The sequence below is a fragment of the Urocitellus parryii genome, chromosome 2 (assembly GCF_045843805.1).
Source record: "Urocitellus parryii isolate mUroPar1 chromosome 2, mUroPar1.hap1, whole genome shotgun sequence".
NCBI lineage: Eukaryota > Metazoa > Chordata > Mammalia > Rodentia > Sciuridae > Urocitellus > Urocitellus parryii.
Genome location: NC_135532.1, coordinates 156453315 through 156479019, shown reverse-complemented (window position 1 = coordinate 156479019; position 25705 = coordinate 156453315). Strand labels below are relative to the sequence as shown.

The window sequence follows — 25705 nt, the reverse complement described above, 5'->3', positions numbered from 1 at the left end:
GAACAGGAATGTCTCCAAAAGGGTTGAAAACACTCAACAGTACAGAAAAGACACACAGGTCTCGAGTGTATGGGACTTCCCCGAGGTCAGCATCATGCTTTACCATCTTTGCAGACACTGTTTTTCCCAATTAAGGGTACACTTTAAAGGCAGCACTTTAAATCAGATTATTACTATTACTATAGTCCTAGAGACTAGAACAGAACCTAGCTCACAGAAGGCTCAATAAACGTTTGTTGAATAAATGCTATAATTCTTTTAAATAATGTTCTGCTTGTTTTGTTTATATATATTTTATATATATAAAATATATAATGTATATATATTATACACACACACATATACTCCCCATTATCAGTACCCTGCAAAACTACTTGTTTCCTGAATCTATTTTTTAATTCATAAATGATTACAAATAAGATCATATATTATGCACATGAAAAGACAAATCATACAAACAGAAACACTGAACTCATCTAACAAGTGTCTTTTTACAAAAAAAAAGTATATACACATATATATACATATACACATACATTTGCAACTGCTAAGTGCCTATATACAAAGCAAGAGTTTCTTACATAGATTATATCTTATAATTTACAAAATGATTCCAAAAGACAACCATTATTTTCTTATTTATAGAAAAGAACAGAATACAAAAAGGTTAAGTGTCTTGCCCAAATACACACAGCTAGGAGGTGGCATAGATAACACTGAAATAGGAGTTGTCTGACACATGATTATATTCTAAACCACACTGCCTCTCAGGTAGATATTTAAAAGACCAACTTAATTAGGTTTCTGAAGTGTGGCTGGACCCAGAACCCTGTTTTAAATCTTGAGGGAAAAAAGCGAAGCAAATGAGAAAAACAACCAATTGTTTCAGAAATTGGAAATTAAAGACTCTAGGCATATGAGTCCCTAAATAAGTGAGAAAAGGAAGTGGCTTTGGATTCGAATGTAGTCCCATCCTATTTGATCCAGGTTACCCCCTCTATTAGAGGTTCCATTTCAAAATCTGTGAAAGAAAAGAACAGAGAAAAGAACAAGACAGAAAAGACAAGCAAAGGGAAAGGTAGGGAGGTTGGATAAATTATGTTTACTAATACCTGTCATGATCTTCAATAAAGCAAGATATTTACAGTGTACAGAAGAATACCTGATGTGCAAATGGATAGTAAATATGTATTTAATGTCATGTTTGGTTAATTTCTTAAAGGGAAGGACAAATATAAAACAAAGAAAACCAACTGGGATAGGTTTCATGGAAATCTAAAAAATATCTTAAAATGTCAAAAGAGCCTACAAAACTCTCAGTTCTGCCTTGTATGTCATTCATTCACAAATGCCCATTTTCTTAATAGGTACTGAACTAGCTGTGTCAAGTCATGTAAGATATAATCATTATCTATATGTATGATAAAGCACAATAATTTAGTTTACTAAGCAAATATTTAGTGAATGGTCACCAATATCAACTTAGGAACTACAAAAACAATCCCTGAAACTATAGTATTAATACCATAAATTTGTTAAAGATACTGTTTAAGAATCATCATAAATTTTTCCAATTTTTTTTATATTTCTTCAGTGCAACTTGTGCTATTATCCTGACTGTAACTAAGGATTCAGAGCTATAAATCTTCACTAATAAAAAGTAAATTGACAATGTGAGTTTTATTTCATATCTGGGGCAATACTCTTTTAGTATTACCTCATAATACAAAACAACTGACTTATCAGATCATTATTAACTGAATAATTTGGGTTTTTAAAAGAACCAAGCATTAATTAATCTTTCAAACTATGTTGAACATTACAAAGTTTACCTAAAATACTTACTACTTAGAAGTCAGAATAAATAAAGTAGCAGAGCTGTTATATTAATAGAACATAACAGAAACTGGGTAAAAAGTTACTCAGCAAATCAATGTAATTACTTTTTCTTCTAAAAATACATTGTGGGATAAATAAACCATATATCACTTTCAGGTACACTGTTATCATATTTTAATGAAATAAGATTTCCAAATACCATGATCAAGTATCTAAATCATACATTTAAAATTAACATGGCAAATTACATAAGAGGATGTGAGGATAAAGGGAAAAAAAAACAAGAGAGAGAAATGAATTACAGTAGATGGGGTAGAGAGAGAAGATGGGAGGGGAGGGGAGGGGAGGGGAGGGGAGGGGGGATAAGAAGGGGATAGGAAAGGCAGCAGAATACAGCAGATACTAGTATGGCAGTATGTATAAACGTGGATGTGTAACCAATGTGAATCTGCAATCTGTATATGTGGTAAAAATGGGAGTTATAACCCACTTGAATCAAATGTATGAAATATGATATGTCAAGAGCATTGTAATGTTTTGAACAACCAATAAAAAAATAATAAATAAATAAATAAAATTAACATGGCATATTTTTAAAAAATGCTTTCCTTGAATTAACATTATAATTACTACTGGCTTATAACAGTAAATTTTTTTGTTGTTATTTAACTCAGAAGTCCCAACCTTTTCCATAAACTAAAAAGGAAGTAAGAAAAAATTTTTTAAAAAGTTTATGATATAACTTTCTTATAAAAGTTACCTCTGGGGGCCAGGGTTGTAACTTAGTGGTAGAGCACTTGCCTAGGATGTGTGAGGCCCTAGGTTCCATTCTCAGCACTACATAAAAATAAATAAGTAAAACAAAGGTATTATGTCCATCTACAACTTAAAAAAAAAAAAAAAAGGTTACCTCTGTCTAGCCTAAAACAAGATGATGTATCCCTTGATTATTTAATCATGCAGCCCTGTGTATCTTGGAATCTTAAAAATTCTGGGTTTAAAGGGCTGGGGTTGTGGCTCAGCGGTAGAGTGCTCACCTAGCACGTGTGGGGACCTGGGTTCGATCCTCAGCACTACATAAAAATAAGCAAATAAATAAAACAAAGGTATTGTGTCCAACTACAATGGAAAAATAATTTTTTTAAAATTCTGAGTTTAATGTAGTCAAAAGCAAGAACTAGAATTAGCCTATTCTGACAATGGGCTTTAAAAACTAAGGTCCTTAAGGTACCCTTTATTAAAATATCTTAAAATTATAACACTAGTAAAAACAAAACAATTAATAATGCATGTGGTCAAAATTGAATAGGGAAAAACTAATATCTTGGCAAAGTATGAACAGTTGTGGAATCTAAGCATGGATGCTCAGAGGCTCCCAGGTCTTTAGAACTGATCATCAAAGGGCATAGAAGAGTGTGCTGATTCAAACAATCACTATCTGTCAGACTCCTGTGAGCTAGAAAGCTGGTGAGAAATCTCTGGGCAGGTTAGGTATTACAGAGCAAGAAAACTGATCATTAGCCAGTGGGACTTAAATCAAAGTAAAGGGTTCAGGATTACCTTGAGGTTTCATGTGTAACATTCCTACTAAAAAAAAATTAGCACCTTTGAGCTACTATCCACAAGCAGACTTTCCTTTTTTACAAACCAACAACATTTTACTGTCCTTTCTACCAATCTGTAAGGAGTTTCAGATCTTTGTTTGGAGTCCTGTGTTTTACAACCGTGTCATATTTGATCCTGAGTCAAACAAAAGCCCCAGCGAAACTATGGTTATAACCACTTAAAGCATCATCACTAGGTACTGAGCAAGACCCAAACTAGACCAGGGGAGCACACAGACTACACCAGCCATAGTAAGAGATTTCCTGCTCAATATCCAACCAATTGCCACTCCTTAAAGAATAAAAGGGTAATTATTGTTCATTAAGAAAATAATTACATGGACTAGCACAAAGATAAAGGCAATATTGCTACCTTTCCAAATATGCAGGGAATTAAACCTGTACAGACCTTAGCCTCTTAAACAACCACTCTAGAGTCAGACACGCAGCATTCTGTAACTTCTGCTTCCAACTAAACACAAGGTATTGATCCACTATCACTATTCTCCCTCAAAAATTAAAATTTTTATTTCCATTTAGCTGCCACATAAGATTTATAAGAGGTTCATGTTCCCCTACTCTTAACTAAAATACTCACAGAGCATACGTTCTACATCACAGGTTGCCAATTTTTAGTATGTTAAAAATCCCATCAAGATGTACTTATATGATGTGACAATTAACTTTTAATGACAGATGAAAGAGGTAGATGCTTAAAGTCATTTTGCATTCTATTATAGCACCCATCTAATATAAGAAATTTCCTTTATAAAGGTCAGAAAATTTTCTTCTTTTAATCAGACTAAAAGACAGACTAAAAGTATATAAAATCTGTTGGCCCAAAAGATGTGTAACAGAATGTAGAACCTTTTATCAGTACTGCACTGCAGAAGTACTGTCTCCATTACTTTTTTTATTAATTTGTTTTTAATATTGGACAATGATTTTCATAAATAACCTTTTCTCTCTGTACTGAGGTTTGAACCTAAGAGTACTCTGCCACTGACCTACATCTTCAGTCCCTTTATTTTCTATTTTGTGTTTTGAAACAAGGTCTTGCTAAGTTGCCCAGGCTGGTCTCAAATTTGTGATCCTCCTGCCTCAGTCTTCCAAGTAGCTAGGACTATAGATGTACATACCACACCTAGCAAATTACTAAAATTTTATTCAAGAACTATATTTACAGATCTCTATGTGATACTTTAATATCTGAGGTCTAAAGACATGATTTCCTAGGATCTCTGCATATATTCATGCAAGCTGTGCAATGCACAAACCTAGGGGGTGGTGCCATTCACAGAGATAGGTCTGTATTTTATTATAATTTCATACCAGAAGGCAGTGAAGTGTCTTGTTATAAGAAAAAAAAAATCAACCAATTATGACAATTTTTCTCAAGAAAGGGTGCCTATTATCTAATTTATACAAAGGAGTGGAACAGTGTGGCTGCTAGCCAGACTTATTCTCTAGGAGTTTATGGTTGAGTGTGGCCATTCCCCAGGCAAGCTCCCAGGAACCTAACTGTGATAAGGATTCCTCAGGTTTCCTCCCTGAACTGCAAAGCTGAAGTTATTTTCTGCCAAATGAAACTTATAAAAATACCAACCTAGGAATATCATCTGGGCTCTTAATTCACTAATATTTAGTCCATATACATTTGAGGGGATTCAGTCACAGAGGCAAGGTATGTGGTCACTATATTCCACTACAGTAGTTTCCTAATAAGGCCACCATGAGGCACCACAGTACAGAGATCAGTTAAACCACTCTTTCACAACTAAATCTGTTATGGTTTTACAAACTTCTTTTCTCCTGATCAGCTTTGAGAGGTTTATTCTTTTATGGATAGAACAAATCTAACAGCCCAGGAATAACTTTCCAAAGCTCTTTTGCTGAAGATTAGGATGAGCTACTGTGAGGCTGGGATGACTTTTCTAAAATCAAACTGTAATAAACTTAGGGCATTTGATAAACTGGTATGCCATTTAACAATGTGTTATTGTTTTGCAAATCCCTGCTGTTTTCACAGGACACAGGGAGCTACACCCAAGCCATGTTTCCACTCAATGTTAGCTACCAAAATCACCATATACCACCTACCACCAAGTCAACTAAGATAAAATGATTTCAAAGTAATGTGTATATATATTATAGTTTCACTTTAGCAATATATTACAGTTCTTAATTTTTTTACCATTTATAAACAATAATGACAAAAAAAACCATATTACTGCTGTATGGATGTACCAGAAATTGGCTAAAAATGTTTTCCACATCATTTGGGAGCTAGCAAATTTCTATAGCAAGCAAAACACCAAGAAGTCTTACATCTTAGACTTAGCTCTGCCACTCAAACAGCCAGGGGCCAGTTCTTTACTCTGTGCCTTGTTTTCTTCAAATTTAAAATAACAGATTGTATTAGTCTAAAATCATCTGAAATGTGTCTTGTAGCGCTAAAATTCTACTACTCTCTTTAGGTTTAAGTTATCGGAATCCAAAATCACTATCTTTTTCTTACAGTAGTATAATGTTTCTTTTAAATCACAGATACTTCATCTCTATAGAATACCAACTTTAACTTTAGAATTTTACCAAATTCTTGGAGTGATTCAAGAAACAAGTAACTGAGGAACAACTGTGTATACGACAATCTGTTTGATGATGTAGGAACACAAATTAAGAAAAAGAAATTTTATCCTGTGTTTGAAAGCCACACTTTAAACCCATGACATTACAATTCAGTGGAAGTCCAGAGAGGTCCATGCATTACAGAGTGGTATGAGTGCCTGTGGGAAGCACCAGAGGCAGGTAAAGGAGTGAGTGATTATGCAGGTGGTCTCAGTAGACAAAATGAACTGGGATGGATGCCAGCTCCAACATTTACCAGAAGAATGACTGGGCAAGCTGGCAAGCCTCTGAGACAGTTCCCACATCTAAAATGGAGACAATAATTCCTACTTCACAGGGTTGTTGGGAGGTGCTTCTTAGTTTACATCATTGCTTAGAAACTGAAGGTCCAACAGGTGGGTGTGGTGATGCAGGCCTGTAATTCCAGCTACTTGGAAACTGAGGCAAGAGGTTCACAAGTTTGAGGCCAGTCTGGACAACTCGGTGAGACCCTCTCTTAAAATAAAAAGGCTGGGGGTGTAGCTCAGTGGCAGAGAGCTTGCCTAGCATGTGTGAAACCCTGGGATCAGATGTGGGGGGAAGGGTAGGGATTGAGGTTAGGAAATTACTCTATTTTTAATTATCCTCATGACTTTTATATTCACAGTCCACTTCAAATGAAAAGCAAAAAAATAAAAAATAAAAAAGTTAATGGCTTCTAATCACTTCCACCATTACATGCCTTATTCAATAAGCATATGATGCTCTGGTTTTATCAAACTGAAATTCTTCAACAAACCTCTTCATTAGTCATTAATACTACACTATGTCCCAAAGGCAGTATAAATATCAAATACAAAGTATAAAAATTAAATTGAAGAAAAGAGAATCTACAGAAATAAACATTCTAATTTAACTGCTTCTGTGTCAACCCTGAAACATTCAAATTTTAAAAGTTCTGGAGTTTTATTGTGAACAATCTTTTATCACTCTCTCAGAGTAAAATAATTAGTAGGCCTCTTTTCTTGTGGAGAATTTGGAGATAAGATTCTAACAAATAAAACCTCTATATTATGTAAAATATTAATTGGATAATTGGTCCTGAAATAACTATTAGATAGAAATGTCTTCTCTTTTATAGTTGGCAGAGCTACACTAGATTCTCTAACATTTTCCAACTGACCCATGAAACCTCTCCTGCTACAAAGTGCCAAATTAAAATGTATGTTAAATTCAAAAAGAAAAAAATACTTCGGCACTTGTCTGCATTTCTTTGGAAACACTAGGTGATATCCAATTGTGAAATAAATGTGTTCTGGAACTAAGAGTATTGCAAATAACTAGATATCAAATCATATTTTCCAATTGCTTTTCATCCAGATGTACAGATTCCCTACATGATCTTTGAACACTTATTTAAATGCCCAAATAGATTTAAGTACATCAGAAATTAAAGACCAATTTTTTCACTGATAGTTTGTAGCCCCAAAGACACAAACAACTAAAACCACCATATTTTCTAAACCATCACTGTTTCAGGTATTACAAAAACCTAGCAGGTTGAAGACAAGTAAAAGAAAGAAAAAAGCAAATTTTACCTGAAAAAAAGATAAATTCTATATGGCACATGGGGAAGTACAGAAGGAATGGCCAAAATAAGTATATTCTGATCTTAGAGGAGCCAATGCAAAGTCAATGACCTGGGTCAAGCCACTTAACTTTGGGCAAGACTGTTGCAACTACTTAAAAATAAATGTCTGAGTTTATTAGCTAAGTTAAGCTACTTAACTTTATCTGTAAAAAGAGAATGATGATATCCTACTATGTACCTCATAGCACAGTTAGAAAAGCGCAAATAAAATAATGTCAGTGAAATCATAATGTAAACTCTAAGCTGAAATAACAAGAGTATGATATAACCACTGCTCAGCAATAATAAGGATGAGAGCCTTGTAATAAAGATCTGATGACTTCATGACTAACAGGACGAGAGCAAAGATGTCCAGGCCTTTACTTAGAGATCATACCAAAGACTAAGACGGCTTTCAAAAGAAATTAAATTTTTTTATTCAACTATAGAGAAGCTTGGGCAGATTAGACCATCTTTATAAGAACAAAGGGGAACTTCCTACATTTACTATAAAGTGTCAAAAAAGCAACTAGAATATAATAACTTATTAACTGTACAGATGGGAAACTGCTTTAAATAAACATGTCTAAGTGAGATAAAAGGAGATGCCTATCTTGACCAGTGTGGGAGAGCCAAAGAAGGACGCCTCCATGTGGCGTCCTTCTTTGGCTCCATGTGGTCTAAGCTGCTTCTCAGGGAGAAAATGTTTTTCTTCTCAACTCTGATGATGTTCAGTAAAACAAAAGACAAGTTTATCTTATGAGTAAGAATATTCCAAAAGGAGGAGAGGAAATGTAATATACCTTATTTTATTTGTAAATAAATTCAGTCCCAATTTTAATAGTGTTGGTTGGAATGATTTATGACATACCCCAGTATAATAGGGAAGAAGAAATAGGAAAACACAAGTTCTGGTCACTAGAGCACCCTCTACATGGGCTAACACTGCAAGGCTTAAAAACATATCAGCCTATTGTACCACAGACCATAGTTCATTCAGAAAAGGACTCATTTACTGGTCTCTGATCCTGACTTTGATTCATTCCTGCAGGCTCAGGGCCTCCAATATAAATATAAAATAGAGATGCAATTCAACAAAAATTAAGTAGATACCTACCACACTACATCCTAGGACAGGGGATACAAAAATGAGTAAAATCCATATCTCACTGCTTGAGATGAGGTAACCAACCAAAACCATTGTTCCTCAGAGATGTTCTTGCTAACAATCTGACCTGCCATGGGCTGATCTCTCCACCTACCTACTGTCAGTCTATCTCCATACAGTGTCCTGCTTTAAGGGACCTCCTGGAACTTACCTTCTCATGCCACGGACCTATGGCCTCTGCCAGATCCCTCGTGCTGATCTACAACACACCATCCACACTCCTATGAAGCCAACTTATATTTACTGAGTCCCTACAGCAGGCACTTTTCTAGGCAAAAGAGAAACAGCAATAAATAAATGTTGTCCCTACCAGTATTTGCCAGATTGCTGATGCTGAACTAAACTGTTCTTTCCCCTACCAACCACCCTAATTTTGCATATTCATTTAATAGTATTTATTAAGTTCCTATTATGTTCTAGATGATGGGGATACTGCAGCAAACAAAGAAAGTCCCTGATCTCATGGAACTAACCTACTCATGGTGTGACACTGCCCAATTTGGAACTTACCTAGACATGGTATAATACTGCCCAATTTTTATCAGCAGTCTCCAAAGTAGGGTTCTCAAAACCCAAAACATGAACAACATAGTCCACTCAGAGTAGGTGTAAGAAAATATTAGAATTTTCCTTTACATTCAATTTATCTTATCTTTTAGAATTTGTAATATACTTACTATTTTGTGTGTGTATATATATATACACACACACATATACTACATAAATAATCCAGCATACATAATTTGTAAATGAACATATACATATCAAGGATATATTCTCTTATTGAAGAGAATAATAGCATTTTAAAAGTCTGGAGGCTAATGGATTGAATAATCACATATTTAGGCCCAAGGGGCTCCAGTAGGTCCATTTTCTCTCTGACAGAGTTAAGTAACCATTTTGTAAGGATGCTTAGACATTTAGTTGTACAACTGAAGTTCAAAATTCGGGTTCATCCCCATTTCCCCTCCTAACCCTCCTACTACCCTATACTCATGGGTATATTCCATGGGTATCATGATACCTTTACTTTCTATTTAACATCTGGTCTAGGTGTGTCTTTAATATTCTAGAAACATCCTAAGACCAGAGCCATTGTCTTTTTATTCTACAAGCCCCAGAACTCTTAACCAACTCTTAACAGATTATCCAAATGCAGTAAATACATGTTGCATAAAATACAGTAAATACATGTTGCATAAAATACAGACAAGTCAATATATGGGACCCAGAATTACCAAGAAGATATGACAGACAACTGATTACTTAAAGAGAACTGGGAATAGTAAAACTTCAATCTGTAACACCAATACCCACTGTTAACTAAAGAACAGTTAGAAATAAATATGAAGCATTCTGAAATTATAATGTCAATAAAAAATGCATTGTTCCATTTTCAAAAATTAAATAAAAACTTTTTAGGAAAATATCTACTTAATAAAAACATACACAGATCATCTAATTCTTAAAATCTATACATTAGACTTACAAGACATCTGGCTATGTTTGAAATATATATAAGTAATGGCATAATATCACATGTAAGGAAATTAAAGGGGAAAAAAAAGCATGCTGGGCCAAATTATGCAACAATCCCAACAATTGTAATCCCAACAACTTGGGAGGCTGTGGCAGGAGGACTGCAAGTCTGAGGCCAGCCTCAGCAAATTAACAAGGCCCTCAACAACTTAGTGAGACCCTGTCTCAAAATAAAAAAAACAAAAAGGCCTGTTGTGACTCAGTGGTAAAGTTCCCCTGAGTTCAATCCCCAGTTACTGCTCCCCTCCCCCCTGCAAAAAAGAAAAACACTAACAACCAATTCATTATCATTGTTCTCCATGCAATAAAGTCCGTGTGTGTGTGAGGTATATATACTCTGTGCGTCTGTGTGATTCCATTCCTCAAAAACTTTCAAGCTTCAAAAAATTTATATAGAGTTACATTATTTATAGAGATTGCATGTAAAAAAATATTAACATAAAACACAATCCTGGTCTTATAACATATCTGAACATGTTCTTTGGGTCTAACCTTGCATAGCACCAAATAAGATGAGAATGCACATCACATATGAAACCTGTAGAGAAGTTCACTATTACCATGAGGACTGGTAAAAAATGATAGCCAAATGAGCGGAATTCCATGATGCCAAACATCCCCAAGACAAATGATGGAAGACAAATTATTCACTGCTTTAACGTAAACATTAGGGCCAGGCACCAGCCCTCTGCAACCACAAGGCTCTAAGCAACTCTGTGATACCCTGTCTCTAAATAAAACACAAAATAGGGCTGGGGATGTGGCTTAGTGGTTGAGTGCTCCTGAGTTCAATCCCCGGTAAACACCCCCCCCAAAAAATGTAAATAACTAGGGTCATTATCCATGCTGTGAGTTTATGAAGAAATATTTTCCAAGACCTGCTTCTTTATGATTTAACTTATGAATGCATTTGTTTGTTAATAAAGTACCCAGGGGTAGCAAGTGAAATGCCAAGCACAAAAAATTTGTAAGCAAATTTTTAATTTAAACTGGGTTGATATCCAGAAGTGACCAATCAAAAGAAGGCCACAAATAAAATGGTGAAAATTCTGAGGTACAATAAACACAAAAGTCCCAAGGAGTCAACCTCAACTGAAAGGAGTTTCAGGCTGAAACCATCCTGGAAAACCTAAAAACTGCCCAATGGAAGCACTGAGCATAATTTATCTATAATTTCTCATGGATAAAAAGCATTTTTAACACATTTTCACCTCTTTAGAAATCCATGCTAATACTCACACTACAGGTCTTATTAATATATTCCTGATTAATATAATTTATATAAGTGAAATATTAACTACAGTAGTGTATATTTGTACTGGCATGTTTTCAGGTCCCTTTATATTTAGTTCAAATTACCATTCTATTAAGTATGCTTTTACCATTATTTAGTATATGTAGAATCCTCTGAGATGTTATACAGTCGAAAACTTTTTCCCCCTTCAGTTCAATCATGTTGTCATTACAGATTGTGACTTTAGTAAAAATAAAAAGGAAGTCTACAATATTTGACTAGAATACAAGTTTATATAAATTTAAAGCTTTATTTAAAAAGTAAGTGGCCTTGAGCTGGGGTTGTGGCTCAGCCATAGAGCACTCGCCTAACACATGCCCGGCCCCGGGTTTTATGCACCACATAAAAATGAATGAATGGAATAAAGATACTGCATTCAACTACAACTGAAAAATTAAAAAAAAAAAAACGGTGGCCTTATAAATATATAAGAAGCCAAAAAGATGCACTAATATTTAAATAAAAGTGGTTTTTAAAAATCCATTCTAGTGCTCTAGCCAAATTAGTTTTACAGTCTTAATGAGAATAATAGTAAAGAGCACCACAGCAATAAACTCCCCCCACGTGTCAAGGTCCAGCTCTTACACTGGAATTGGCCAGTTTTCCACTGGTATTTACTCAGTACTACTTTGCACCATGTTTTCTACAAATTAGCACAGATTAACTTATATGATAGATATTTACATCAACTGGCTTTCCCAGCCAGTAAAACATGTTTGCTTTGAGGACAAGGGTTGTTTCATATTATCTCTAGATCCTCAAGTCTAGGTCAAGCATCAATAGGTGTAGGTATGTGATCTATGAACGCTCAATTGAATTGATACTGGTTTTTGCTATCTGACTCTCACCAGCACTTAATCAAATTATTTAATTTGGAAAATGTTCGAACATGTCTTAAGAAAACAAGGAGAAAAAAATGTGTAAAATGCCATAAAAGTTAAACTAATTCAAGTTACCAACTTATCTGAATGAAAACACGGCAAAAATTGTTTACTATGGGGAGAGAGGGAGGTAAGGCAACAATTGGAAACCTAAAACCTTTGGAAAAGTATTATTTGGCTAAAATAATGCAAAAAAACAGAGTATGATAATAAGATCATCACTGGAAAATGCCACTTTGCTAAAATAAATACTACTTACATATTTCATAGATCAGGGAAAAAGAAAACCTACTTAAAGGTTAAAAAAAAAAGACTGACAAACTTTTAATCTTCTATATCTGAATTAGACTATGACTTTGCTGAATTTGCAAAGATAAAATAATTTCAGATGAATAGGGCCCACAGTACCATAAGGCAATGTTACTTTGTATTTTCTAATTGATGTGCTACCTCCATACAAATGTGTAATTTATAAAATTCATTCTACTTATCACAATAAAAACAACCTTCTTAGGTAAATAAATCGAAAGTATATACCCTTAAACACACTTCCAAAACAGATGAGGTAGAACTTTTGACCAACCTTATATCTAATTCATGTTTGTTCATCAGACACAGCAAAGTAAAGGCTGTGAAGTGAATCTACTTATTAATTTTTCCACTAATATTGAACTTCCTTTCCAAGCAAACGCCAGAAAACTATTTTATAACACTATTGGTGCTATATTGTTAACTCCTCTTATAAAATATTTCACTGATTAAGTATTAAAAACTCCCAGAGCACAGACATAGGCTGTTTAGCTTTGAAAACTCAATTTCTCAGGACAGAACGAATGATTTCTATTGATGCACTAGGGGAATTAATAAATGTTAAAAATAATATTTGCTATCAACATTTCTATACTAGATAAAACAACCAAAAAAATAAGTTGACTTCATGTCAATTTGTAAACTAAGGGTTGACCTCGCAGATGAAAAATTACAACAGGCCGTGGGTCAGAGATGTTTTCAACCAATTCCCTCAAAAGTGATAAATGTTTACAGAGTTCCAACATTATCACCTCAAAATGAAGATTTTTCTTTAGAGAGGGAGAAAAAGTGGCGGTAATTCTTGGCTAAAAGTTGTCCCAAACATTTCATTTCTAACTTCTTGGAATGAGGTCCTAATGGCAAGTAAACATAGAAAAAGCCCTAGGAGATTACAGCACTGCAGACAAGCCATCTAAGCCTGGTAAAATCACTAACTAGCTGTGCAACTTCAGACAAGTTATTTAATCTGAGACTTAGTTTTCTTATCATCAAAATAGGTTACTTCTCGTCTAAAAATTGCAAAAAATAAAATCTGTACAGCAAAGGAAGCAGTTGGACCACATTATCTTTCTCCCTTCCCAGTAATGTAAAATACTACTTGGGAAACTGTTCTAAAAATCACATTCAACTTTCTCCTAAGTATAAATCAAAATCTGGAGTCATTCTATCACCCTAAGAAATAAAAATGATTGAATAAGGCATTTAGTTCACTTTATTTTACAAAAACAACAGATGTTTTTATTTCACATAGACCTGTTAAAGGTTCCTCATAATCTCTTCCTAATTGACACTTATATGTAGGGAAGTTTAAGTCTCAAAGTCAGGTATCAACAATTTTATTATACACGACTAGTGTTAAATACTTGAAAACAACACAAAAACTACAAATCTTTAAAATCAAAGTTATAAAAAATGAAGTTCAACCCTATATTCTCAACTTACAGTATTTACAGGTAGTATCGCAAATGTACATTACTGAATACAACAAGCTGAGGACTGGGAGTAAAAGAAGAGATGAAAAGGTGGAGAGAGAAGGGAGGGGAGTATGGAAGGAAAAGGAGGAGGAAATGAAAATTTCAGCAACTCAAAAAATAACAAAAATTTGACAGCTGTATATAGAGATTTATTTTCTTACTTTGTTCTATGCCCCACTATATTCCCTTTGCAGTCAATGAGAATGTCACACTTGGATAAGTTTTGAGAAGTACACCAAAAGTTTGAAAAACAACCCAGCATTTTTTAATATTAAAAGAATCAACATCAGGGTGCCACTGCACATACCAGGTAATCCCAGGAGCTCATGAGGCTGAGGCAGGATTGTAAGTTCAAAGTCAGCCTCAGCAACTTAGTGAGGCCTTCAACAACTTTATGGGACCCTATCTCAAAATAAAAAATAAAAAGGGATAGGGATGTGGCTCAGTAGTGAAGTGCCACTGGGTTCAATTCCCAGTACCCAAAAAACAAAAAAGGAATCAATAATATTAAAAGACTCCCTCTGAATTATTCCATCTGTGACTTTCCTACACCAAGGAATGTAATTATGTATGTCAAGAAACAATAAATCATATCAATAAACAATTCTTTAGCATTAACAGTTCCTCTCTCCATCAAATGAAGACTGATTTAAGTTTTACTATAAGGATAAACCAGATACACCTATTATTTTATTCCTAGAGAGGCATTTAGAATCTTCCTTATATGACATGCTTTTTATTTTCCTATACTGGTTTTATAGGAAATTAAAAGTAAAAGGCAAATTCGTAACATTTTCTAATTTATTACTGAAAACAAAGGAATCTAAACTCTCTATAAAACAATAAAACCTGAGAACATTTTTATCTGAGAATAGACCAAACCATTTTCTATTTTTTTTCTGATAAATTGAAAGAAACGCATAAAAGTGGAAACACAATAAAGGAAATAGAGCCCTTTCAAGAAACTTGAATAGTAAACAAATAACGAAAGTAACCTAAAATTTGTTCAGCACTGAACACTGAAGAAATGTTAACATAGAAGTTTCAAATATTATATTGATTTATGTGTTTATTTAATAAAACAAAAATTACATCAACACAGGAATCACAATGTCAAAATAGAATGTAAAAGGCTAACTTAAATATAAATTAAGCAGCCTGTGTATGTTTCAGCTTTCCTTGTCCAGGAAAGTACAAATAACACTAACTACTATATTTTGCTTACCTGACTTTCTACTGTCTTATGCCTTACACTCTTATATTTGGAGACACAGACACAGTCGATGGAATTATATATAATGTTAAAAATGTTTCCATGATTTGCCAGCTTGCAATGAACTCAAAATGTTCAGATGATCAATGATCAAAATTAGCAGAAGGAATTTCATTAAGTTAAATGGGTAGGAATATCAGATAATTTCACTTTGTGAACTAAGTAAATTAACGCATTAGGATCATAATCCCTTACGTAAAACCCTCAAGTCCAGATATGTTTCAAGATTCAGATTTTTGTTAAATTTTTAATGTTTAAGTGGTACAAATAGTACATATCATGTAACATTTTAACTAGATCTGGCATAACACCTCATAATGAATCTGTCAGTATTACTACTTACACAGTAAAACGTGAACATTCTAAATGGATTTGAAAACGATTTTAAAAACTCCTATGACAGTTTGGGTTAGGTTTTGCTATCAAATAAATTTTAATGCCAAACTTTTGAAAGAAAAAGAAACTTGAAGAAAAAAAGTTTTTTGTAAGTGTTAGAAAAAGGGTTGTAAATCTGTTTTCAATAACACTATACATCAAAGTACAAAAACGTTTTCAAAACATGGTCTATTAACTTACTAGAGATCATGAAAGTATGGCAAATTAAAATTCAACGAAGAAGAAACATGTTCTTGGCAACTATAATCTTAAAGGTGGGGAAATACAAAAGTTACTTAATTTTGATTTATTCATATAAATTAAAATTTCTACATGAATGTGTAGAAATGTATATTTGATAAAAATGTGTACTTGATAAAACCATACTATACCTGTAGTCTTCTGTGTCTTCTTTGCATTTGATCACGTTTCATTTTCCCTAGCTTTCCCTTTTCACATTGTTTGAGATTTCAGGGTTAATGCATTTCCCATTCATTTTCTCCTCAGCCTGCCCCTCTTTTTTATTTAAGTGCCTATGTTGTGCAATGTCATTTATTAAGCATTACACATGTAACGTTTCTCAATATTCACACCTTAACACAAGGTAAGTTCTACTGGTTATGAAGAATGCTTCCAAGTAATTAGGATAGTTAAAGTTACAGTTTATAAAGAATTTTATAGGTATGAGAATATTCAAAATTTTTATTTATTTTATCATCCTGGCTTGTATTCTGATTTCCTTTCTTGATAGGAAAAGGAATGATTTAATCACACTATGAACTACCTATAAAACCTTCAGCATAATTTATCTATATCTATAACCAGGGAAATCATAATGCCCCATGTATACGCATTCGTCACATATGTCTTGATGAAAACAGTTTGAAAACTGATGCTCTAAAACATACTAAATATGTGTCAAAGTCACCAAAGAAATGCTTAGTGTTGTCAACTAATGACCTTGAAATATGAAGAGATTTTTCCTGTCCTACTCTAAGCCTTTTTACAGAGATGGAAGTCATTCCTCAAACCTGAAGGATCATTGAATTCACCATGCTTCAGCTTTTCTCTTCTTTTCTCTTGGTTTTTCTTATTATTTCCTTTCCTCATTACCTCTCCAGTAACTCACATCAAGTTAAAACGCACCAGTGTCTCATGATACAAAGTTGAGAATGACTGAAAAAGAAAAACTAAAAGGTACAGCTTCAAAAAATTTCAAACAGTGGGGGGTGGAGTGAGGTAAAATATAACTATAGAAACAGATACTATAGAGTGCTGAATATGCATAAGGGTCTTTACACGCATTATTGTCTTGTATAGTTCTCATACTATTGCATGGTAAATATTAATATACCCATTTTAGAGCTAGGGTTTTAGCTCAGTAGAGCACTTGCCTAGCATGTGTGAGATCCTGGGTTAAATCCCCAATACCACATAAAACTAAATAAACAAAATAAAGGTATTTTTCCATCTACAACCAAAATTCCATTTTACCTATACAATAAATAATGGGAGTTCAAGAGTCATGAAATGACATGCTCTAAGTCCCTCAGCTAGTAAGCAACAACAGCACCTAGGGCTCTTTGCCTGCAAACCCTCTGCTCCCTGCACTACACCTATGGGAACATCTACAGAGAAGTATGAGGGGCTCAGTGTTAACAACCAGGCTGACTGAAATATAGAAAAGTGAAGCTGGGGGCTGGGGATGTGGCTCAAGCAGTAGCGCGCTCGCCTGGCATGCTTACGGCCCGGGTTCAATCCTCAGCACCACATACAAACAAAGATGTTGTGTCTGCCGATAACTAAAGAATAAATATTAAAAAAAAAAAAAAAAAAAAGAAAGGTGAAGCTGGACGAAGACTTCAGCAGTCAACCAACTCCAGAGCATATACAATTCAATTTTTAGCTATCCATCCCTTACAGGGGAGCCTCTCAAAGTTATGGCAAAGGACCTCCCACCGACTTCAGAATCACCTGCTGCACTAGCTATCATCTAAATTCCCGGACCCCACCCCAGAATCACTGAATCAGATCACCTAGGGACGGGGCCTTTCATTTTTAGCAAGCACTCTAGGTTGGTGTTTTTCAAACTGTAAGTTATAAAATCAATTTAATGGATACACTCAGTATTTTTTATTTAATAAAAGATTTTGGAATGGACTCAATTTATAAAGATTAGATAGGAATAAGAAATATCCAGAAGCCACTACACTTTGTACTGTTTCAGGAAACTTTTGTGGGTTGGGATATAAAAGATATTTCCTACACCTATCATTTCAGTCTAAACATTTGAGAAATACAGTATTTTAAACAATCTTTATCCTCATTTCTCCTTTTAAGTGTTATTGGTCTTTAATCCTTTTATAAAAAATACAACTTATATGTCCTTTTTAGGATCACAGTTATTCCATTTCAACAGCTTCTGTTGTATTGCCTGTTTTTACCTGAGGACCGTGCTTAAAACAAGTGGTTTAATTATTTAACCAACATTTTATAATATTTTAAATTTTTCTGAGGTTTCATAAGATCCAACTCACTCATTAAATTTTTGATATTTTGTACACTATCTCCTCACTGTGTGAAGTTATTTCACTACTTGGATTCTCAATCAGACTCACATAACTTAACTTTATATTCTAGTAGATATGTCAATGCTTCATGGTATTTAATCCTTTAAGTCCTTCACTCCCTCATTTTCTCCTATTTATATATACTTTTAGATAGAATTCTTGGTTGACACTTAATTCAATTTTTACCATACCCTTTTTTTTGGAAAGAAAAAAAATCAAAACAAAAACAAATAAGGATTTTCCATGTATATACTTTTCCATGTAAATCTTTTTTTTTTTTTTTTGTAACAGTTTTTAAATGATATATAGTAAGGCTGGGCATGGTGGCAGATGCCTGTAATCTTAGCAACTCAGGAGGCTGAGGTAAGAGGATTGATTAAAAGTTCAGGGCCAGCCTCAGCAATAGCAAGATTCAGTCTCAAATTTAAAAATAAAAAGGGCCGGGGATGTAGCTCAGTAGTAAAGCATCTAAACTCGATCATCAGTTTAAAAAAAAATTGTACAGTACACTGGCATTTCAAGAAACTGTAATTGCCTTCTGAAGGATAATATGATCACCTGTGAATGCTGAGTGAAGTTACACTCAAAACTTTCCTCAGGTATAACTTGAAATATCACAATTTGACACAGTATGTGATGACTGCCCTTGAGGTAGTACAAACTTACTGATTGAATTTGGTCACAGACTCTTCATGCTGGAAGAACTTCCAGTCAGTCTTAGCCTTGGTCTTACTGCCTTCTGAGTAGTGTTTCTCAAAGTGTAGCCTAAGGACTGCATACATCTGATTTACCCCAGGGCATGTGATAAAAGTGAAGCAGTGAAATTATAATGTTCTTGCTGAAGTTGGGTTTGTTTTCATTTAATGATGAGAGCAAAGAATCTGACTTAAAAATTTAGGGGAGATACCACTCAGACATACTTTAAAAGGTACCCTAGATGGTGAAATGTTAAAAAATGAGGTGGACTTCAAGGCACAAGTTCAAGTGAAGTGTCTTTTGTTTAAGATAATCACCTACTTAAGTTTAAATCTTAAATTATAGGTATTCCACATTGGTGGTGATACAATATGTCAAAATTAATTGCTTCAATTAATTTGAATATCACAACTAAACATTCTCTGCACTTTTGTGAAACACTAATAATCATCTCAGGGATTACCTTTAGTGCTGCAAAAATTGGCAATCTATAATAGGATTACTTTCAAAAATTTTTTTAAACAGGGTTAAGCTGTGAAACCTTTATTACTTCTAGTAAAGATTTCTACTGTAAAAATTACTGATATTCATGGAATGATCCACTTAGAAACATGGCTGTTTTTTTATCCACGTTCTTATAAAATACATGAAAACATATAATGTTAGTATGCTAGGTTAATAGCAACTGATTAGAAATTGTAATTTTATTGAAAAATATAGCTTTGTTATTTTAGATACTGAGCTACACATCATTTTCAAACCTGTTGTTCATTCATAAAAAGCAAAGCTATCTCACAAACTTTTACATGACACTTTTTAAAAATTTAGATGCAAAGATCAAGATGACTCTTTTATGTCTCAAGATTACAAATATTTTAAAATATCTTAATCTCTAACAGAAGATTCTTCCAAAAACCATCCCAGTACCTCCAAAGTTATAATACTAGGAAATATCAAAAACAGGCCACCTTTTCAATAGCTGGCATTAAATGTGAAATGCCAACTAAGGCTTCAGTTTCAAAACTTAATAGAGATATACAGAATAATAAAATGGAAAGTTTGGAAATTCTTGCCAAAAGAAAAGCAAAAAACTTCTTTAAATTCTTATTTTGATAAGTAAGCCTCACAGCTAATTTTTTTTAGATGCAAATAACTGATTTGGTAGGGTGACTTTTGAAGATCACTATTTCCAAGTTTTATATTATCTCAAGCTACTTCACTGATTTCAAAGACCAAGATTATTCTTGAAAATATTGTTTTAATGAAGCAGTCATTTGATGTCTCAAAGAAATTCAAGAGTTCATCAGATTGCTTTTATTGTGGTACTAATTCCCATGTTAGTTTTTTAATTGGTCAAATATACTTCCATAGAGAATGAAGAAACATTAAAAGTTTGCTGCAGTAAACAAAATAATATGCCTCACATGTATAAATGTGGTGTTCTTTAGTAATCAGGAGTGCCTTTTGAATACTATTGCCCCAGGTTCAAAAATGAAAAACTTCTCTTCAAAACAAGTCTGAAAAAAATCAGACACTGAAATCCATACTCTGATGTATAACTAAATTCATCTCATTCTAACCACTCCAACTCCTGTTTTATATGTGACATATTATAATATCTCCAATGAACTACTGAATGAATTACCTAATTATGAGCAGTAATGTAATATTCACATTCCACCAAAAAATACTGGATACAGAACTTATATAGAATACCTAAAGTTCTCAGTAACCTCACAGTATATTTTGTTACTAAATGGAGACTACCACAAAGGTCTGGTCTTCAAACTCAATTCCTCTTAATCCTAAGACAACATTTTATTAATGTACTAAATCTCCCAGCAAGCCAGGAAACAAAATAAACAAGGTCCCTGAATTTTCCCTGTCATGGAAAACTGAATTCAAGTCCATTTTCATTCACAAAATATAATCTCAAAATTCACTATGGTAATATCACAAAGCACCACAGCTGATTTATAGAACTTAGTACAACTAATTTTCTTAAAATATTAGCAACTCAAGAGTACCTAGGGTGTTTCTTTACAATACATAGATAAACTTTCAAGTTGCAGTTGCAATTCACTATGTTGCTTTCAAACACTTTACAAACCCTGTTTTCACCTATAAAGTTATCACTGACAAAACTTTTCGACATTTTCTGTCCCACACATATTTTGTAGATGTTTCTGTTTGGGAAGCGTACATCTGAAAAAGGAACTTAACAAGAGATCTCAGAGTCGCTGTTTATTTTATATACAGGCCACTGAAATGTTTCTAATTACTCAAAAAACAAATTTTTAAGAAAATTATTATCAATTTTAAGTCAAATCTATACACTAAAGTACTAGATTTACTACACTCCTCAACCCTAAAGTAACTGTTACAAACACCACAGGTTACTCAAGAAAAGAACCTGGAAAACAGCAAGCCAATGTCAGTTACTATAATTAAAAAGAGGCCTAAATAATTCTTCCTTGGGTTTTTAATAATTACAGTAATCCATTGTAAGCTTTCTAAAGTACTAACAAATTTACTAGGCCTTCAACTCTGTAAAATTTCATTATCTATTAAAATGCCTATTGAATAAGTTTTCAAATGACACTTATTGCAGATTAACAAGTAATGAACATTTAAACAATCTTGGAATAATAATAACCTGCAGCTGAACTCTAGTGATGAAGAATCATGAATTGGCTTCTTCAGGGAGAAACTCAGGAAGATAAGCTTTCTGGGGTGTTAAAGCTCCAATAAAGCATCTTCCTATGTTAACAATAAGAATCCTTGTAGTTATTAATAGCCACCCAGCTCTCCTGTATAAAGAGTTTGCATACTTACCCAGGAAGGTAAATGGAAAGTACACAGGGAGGAAGATGAACTGCAGTAAAGCCTTTGTCATATGATAGTGACCTATAAAGTATTGAATAAAGGTACATGGTCAGTATGGTAAAGCTTACAATAGTAGAGTCCCAAGTCCTGTAATATCTATGAAGGAAGAACACCAAAACCCCCGGGAGTCCAGCTCCCACCAACTCCTCCCCTTTCTCCTCCCTCCCCCACCATAAGCTGTAAAGGTAGGGAAGGGAAAGCAGCTCCCTGTATTAAAAGGGCAGAGGGTAGGGGGGTAGTCCGGCTGGCATTCCAGGGTGTCTTCAGCACCCTTGCTTCCTACTCCCTGTCTGTACAAAGCGGAAAGTTGATCCTTTCTGTAAATGCAAAATCCACACTGGGATCATTCATCAACTTGCACAAGTGATCACCGCCCCCAGGACAAATACACCAGTAACCAAATCATAGCGATCAATGGGCAGCCCAAGCCTTGCGGTGCCCAGAAGCCAGCTGGAGGTGCCACCGCGGCGGCGGCAGCGGGTCCAGGTATAGCGCAGCCCCCAGCCCTGCAGACCTGGGCGGCCACAGCCATCTCCCAAAAGCCCGGCCCGGGTCAAAATCCTGAGATTACAGAGATCGGAACCAACCGGAGAAAACACATTCGCCAGAGCCCACAGCTCCAAGCGCAGGGCCACCAGGTCTGCGAGGTCGGGGTGGGGAAGCTAGGAAACGCGGAGGGAGGAAGGGAGCAAGAGATCCCACCCTGGCTTTGTTGCTGGTCAACATCAAGTTTGCATCTTAGTACAAAATGTCGATCTTAAAGGCTGACAAGACAGAGGCAGAGGGAGAAAGAGAAAGGCAACAGAGTCCATCTTGCTTTGGGGAAGAGGGGGGAGAAAAAAATGAAGTGCAAATCCCACACTCCAGGCGTAAAAGTCGGCTAAACACCTTTCCACAACGTAGGAGCAACGAGTGGGGTGTCCCCGTGCCCGTGCCCGCTCGAACTGGCGGCGGTCTGAGCAGAAAAACGCCTCCCTCTCCTCCTCTTCCTCCTCCTTCCCCTCCTCCTCCTCCCGTTCCTCCTCCTCCTCCTCCTCCTCCTTCTCCTCCCGCGGGCCCCGGCGAAGATCCCGCCGCCACAGCCTCAGCCTCCGCTGCCCCCCAGGGAGGCACCGCCGCCGCCCGGCCCGACGCTGCCATTCCGGGCTTGGACCGTGCGGCGCGCGTGGGGCCGGGCGCCGAGTAGCCGCGCGGGGACGTCCGCGCCGGGGACCCCACGCGCCCCCTGGCCGCCTGCTGGCTACAAAAGTCGCGCGAGCGGAGGTGGCGGCGGCGCGCAGGAGAGGGGGCGCGCGTGGGGGCTCCCACGCCGCGAGTGGGAACCCCAAGGGATGGAGAAGAGCGCCCCTCCCCGCGCGGGGAAAGTACCCAGTCCCAGTCACCAAACCCCGGGAATGGCAGCCCGGCGTCCACGGCTGGGAGACGAGAACTGGACGTGTCATTAGCAGGACAGGCAATGGTTTCAAAGCCCCAGGCCAATGACCATTAGCCGAGGCAGAGCTCGCTCCGTCCCCATCCCCCACAACCTCCACCCACCTCCCCCTTCGCCCCCCCCACCTCCACCCCACCTCGCGAAACTTTTCAACAAGATCCACCTGGACTAATTTGTCCTCAGACAGTTAAAATATTGACTAGACCCTTAACACTAGAAAGGAAAGGGAATGCACGCTTTATTTTCCTTTCTACAGAAAAGAAAGCAAAAAATAGCTTCTGTCTCTCCCTCTCCCCCCCCCCTCTGTCGTACATGTTGTGTCTTAGCTTTTTGCATCGTTTCGTTTTACCTTCCTCATTTAGCAGAAATGATCGCGGATATAAAGCACATAAACGTGTTCCAGATTCTTGGATTCAGGATCCTCGTAAATTACCGGACTCGGGTTCGGTCTCAGTTACGTTAAGTTTCATACAATACCAAAAAAAAATTTAAAAAGAATACATTTCTGAGGGTGAGTGAGCGAGACGAGGTGGAGGAGGAAAAGAAACCTCGAGTCTGATTTCTGTAATTTACTAGCGACCCGGATCTCAGCAAATAACAGTGTAACACGAGTGTGGCTCAAGAGAGCTGGGGAGCTCTTTCTAGAGGCATCGACCCCATCCCCGGATAAAGGACCTGTAAGTTTTCTGTCATCGCGACCGTGCAATGCCATAACTTACCTTCAGAAACGAGACTTTAAACAGCCAAGGCCTTCCTCCTCCCCTCCACCACCACCCCCAGCCTCGCTCTCTCCACCTTAAACTTATTGACACAACATAATCCCACATTCAAGCAAAATCCTGACACAGCCTCCCTCCTCCTCTTCCCCCTCCTCTCTTCCCTCCCGTCCTCTCTCCCTCTCCCTCTCTCTTCCCCTCCCTCCCCCCCTTCCCTCCCTCTTTTCTCTCCCCTTCTCCCTCGCCCTCTTCCCCCTCTCCCCTGTTCTTCCTCCAGGCTACTCTGGCACTAAAACCGCACTTTCTCTACTCGCCGCGCATTTGGTTAGGGGTGGGGGGTGAGAGGGCACCGATCCGCGGGGCCGGAACACCCAAATCCCAACTCTCCAGATGAACGAGCAACTGGGCTGCTGTTCCCGGTCACCAACGCACACGAAACGTTCCATAAATCCACTGAGAGCTGGCTCCCCGTACCTTCTCCCCTGCCCCTGCTCCCCAGGCCCCACCTCCCCGGCAGCCGAGCCCAGGCTGGGCTCCACGTACTTTCGCCGAGATGAAGTTTGGGCTCCCCGGGCGGCCACGAGCCGCCCGCCGGCGTGAGGGCTCTGTTGTTGTTTTCCTCCGGCTGCTCAGCCCGCGCCCCGGCTCCGGTGCCCCCCTCGGGCGACGCTGCCTGTGTGCCGAGAGGTGCTGGTTGCAAACGCAGCCTGGCACCGGCTGGCCTACTACTCCCCAGCCCGGCCCCCAGCCTCCCGCTCGCAGGGCACTGCCTCCGCGCCCCCCGCCCCCGGGCCCGCCGGCGCGGCCGCTGCGACCCTCGCCCCCGACCTCTCGCGACCCAAAGTTTTGGCGGAGGGGGAAAGTGCCCTGGGAACGGGCCGGCCGGCGGCGGCTCAGGACGCGCGGGGCTCCCTCCGTCTTCCTCAAGTCCACCCTACCGGCTGCTGCCGCCGCCGCCGCTGCTCCTGCCGCGGAGTCCTTGGGGCTGCAGCCCGGCTGCTCGCAAGTGAGTAGGAAAACAGAAAGTGCGGGGAGAGAGCCCGGGAAGGGCTGGGGATGGGGGGCGCCTACCTCGCGGGCTCGCCGGGCGTGAGGGCGTGTGTGTGGCTCGCCCTCAGCGGCCAGTCAGGGTTTCTCTATGGGAAAGTGGAGAAGAGCTCGCGGAGCCGCTCTGCCTCCGCTTCACTGTACACTGCTCCACATACAGTACATGCAACCCAGAGAGACTGAAAACACTCATTTTATATAAGGCAGCCTGCCATTGGCCCACTCCGTGACGGACAGACCACGCAGCCAAACAGAAGGCCCGTTACACCCAAACACACGCACACATACACACATTTTACAGAGACACACAAAGATCATCACATTTTCTATTTTCTAATGTTCGGGACCTGTAGACAGTAGGAGA

General features: G+C 37.3%; 1 protein-coding gene across 2 annotated transcripts in view; it reads right to left on the bottom strand.

Annotated features, from left to right (window-relative positions):
- The window catches only part of Bbx (BBX high mobility group box domain containing), a 259928-nt gene extending 234449 nt beyond the window's left edge, over nt 1–25479 (bottom strand). For both annotated transcript variants that reach the window (XM_077795333.1, XM_077795334.1), the window contains exons 1-2: nt 25366–25479; nt 22096–22167 (exon numbers count right to left, since the gene is read on the bottom strand). The gene's annotated coding sequence lies outside the window, so the exon portion shown is untranslated. The remainder of the gene's footprint in view (nt 1–22095; nt 22168–25365) is intronic.
- Between the last annotated feature and the right edge of the window lie 226 nt (nt 25480–25705).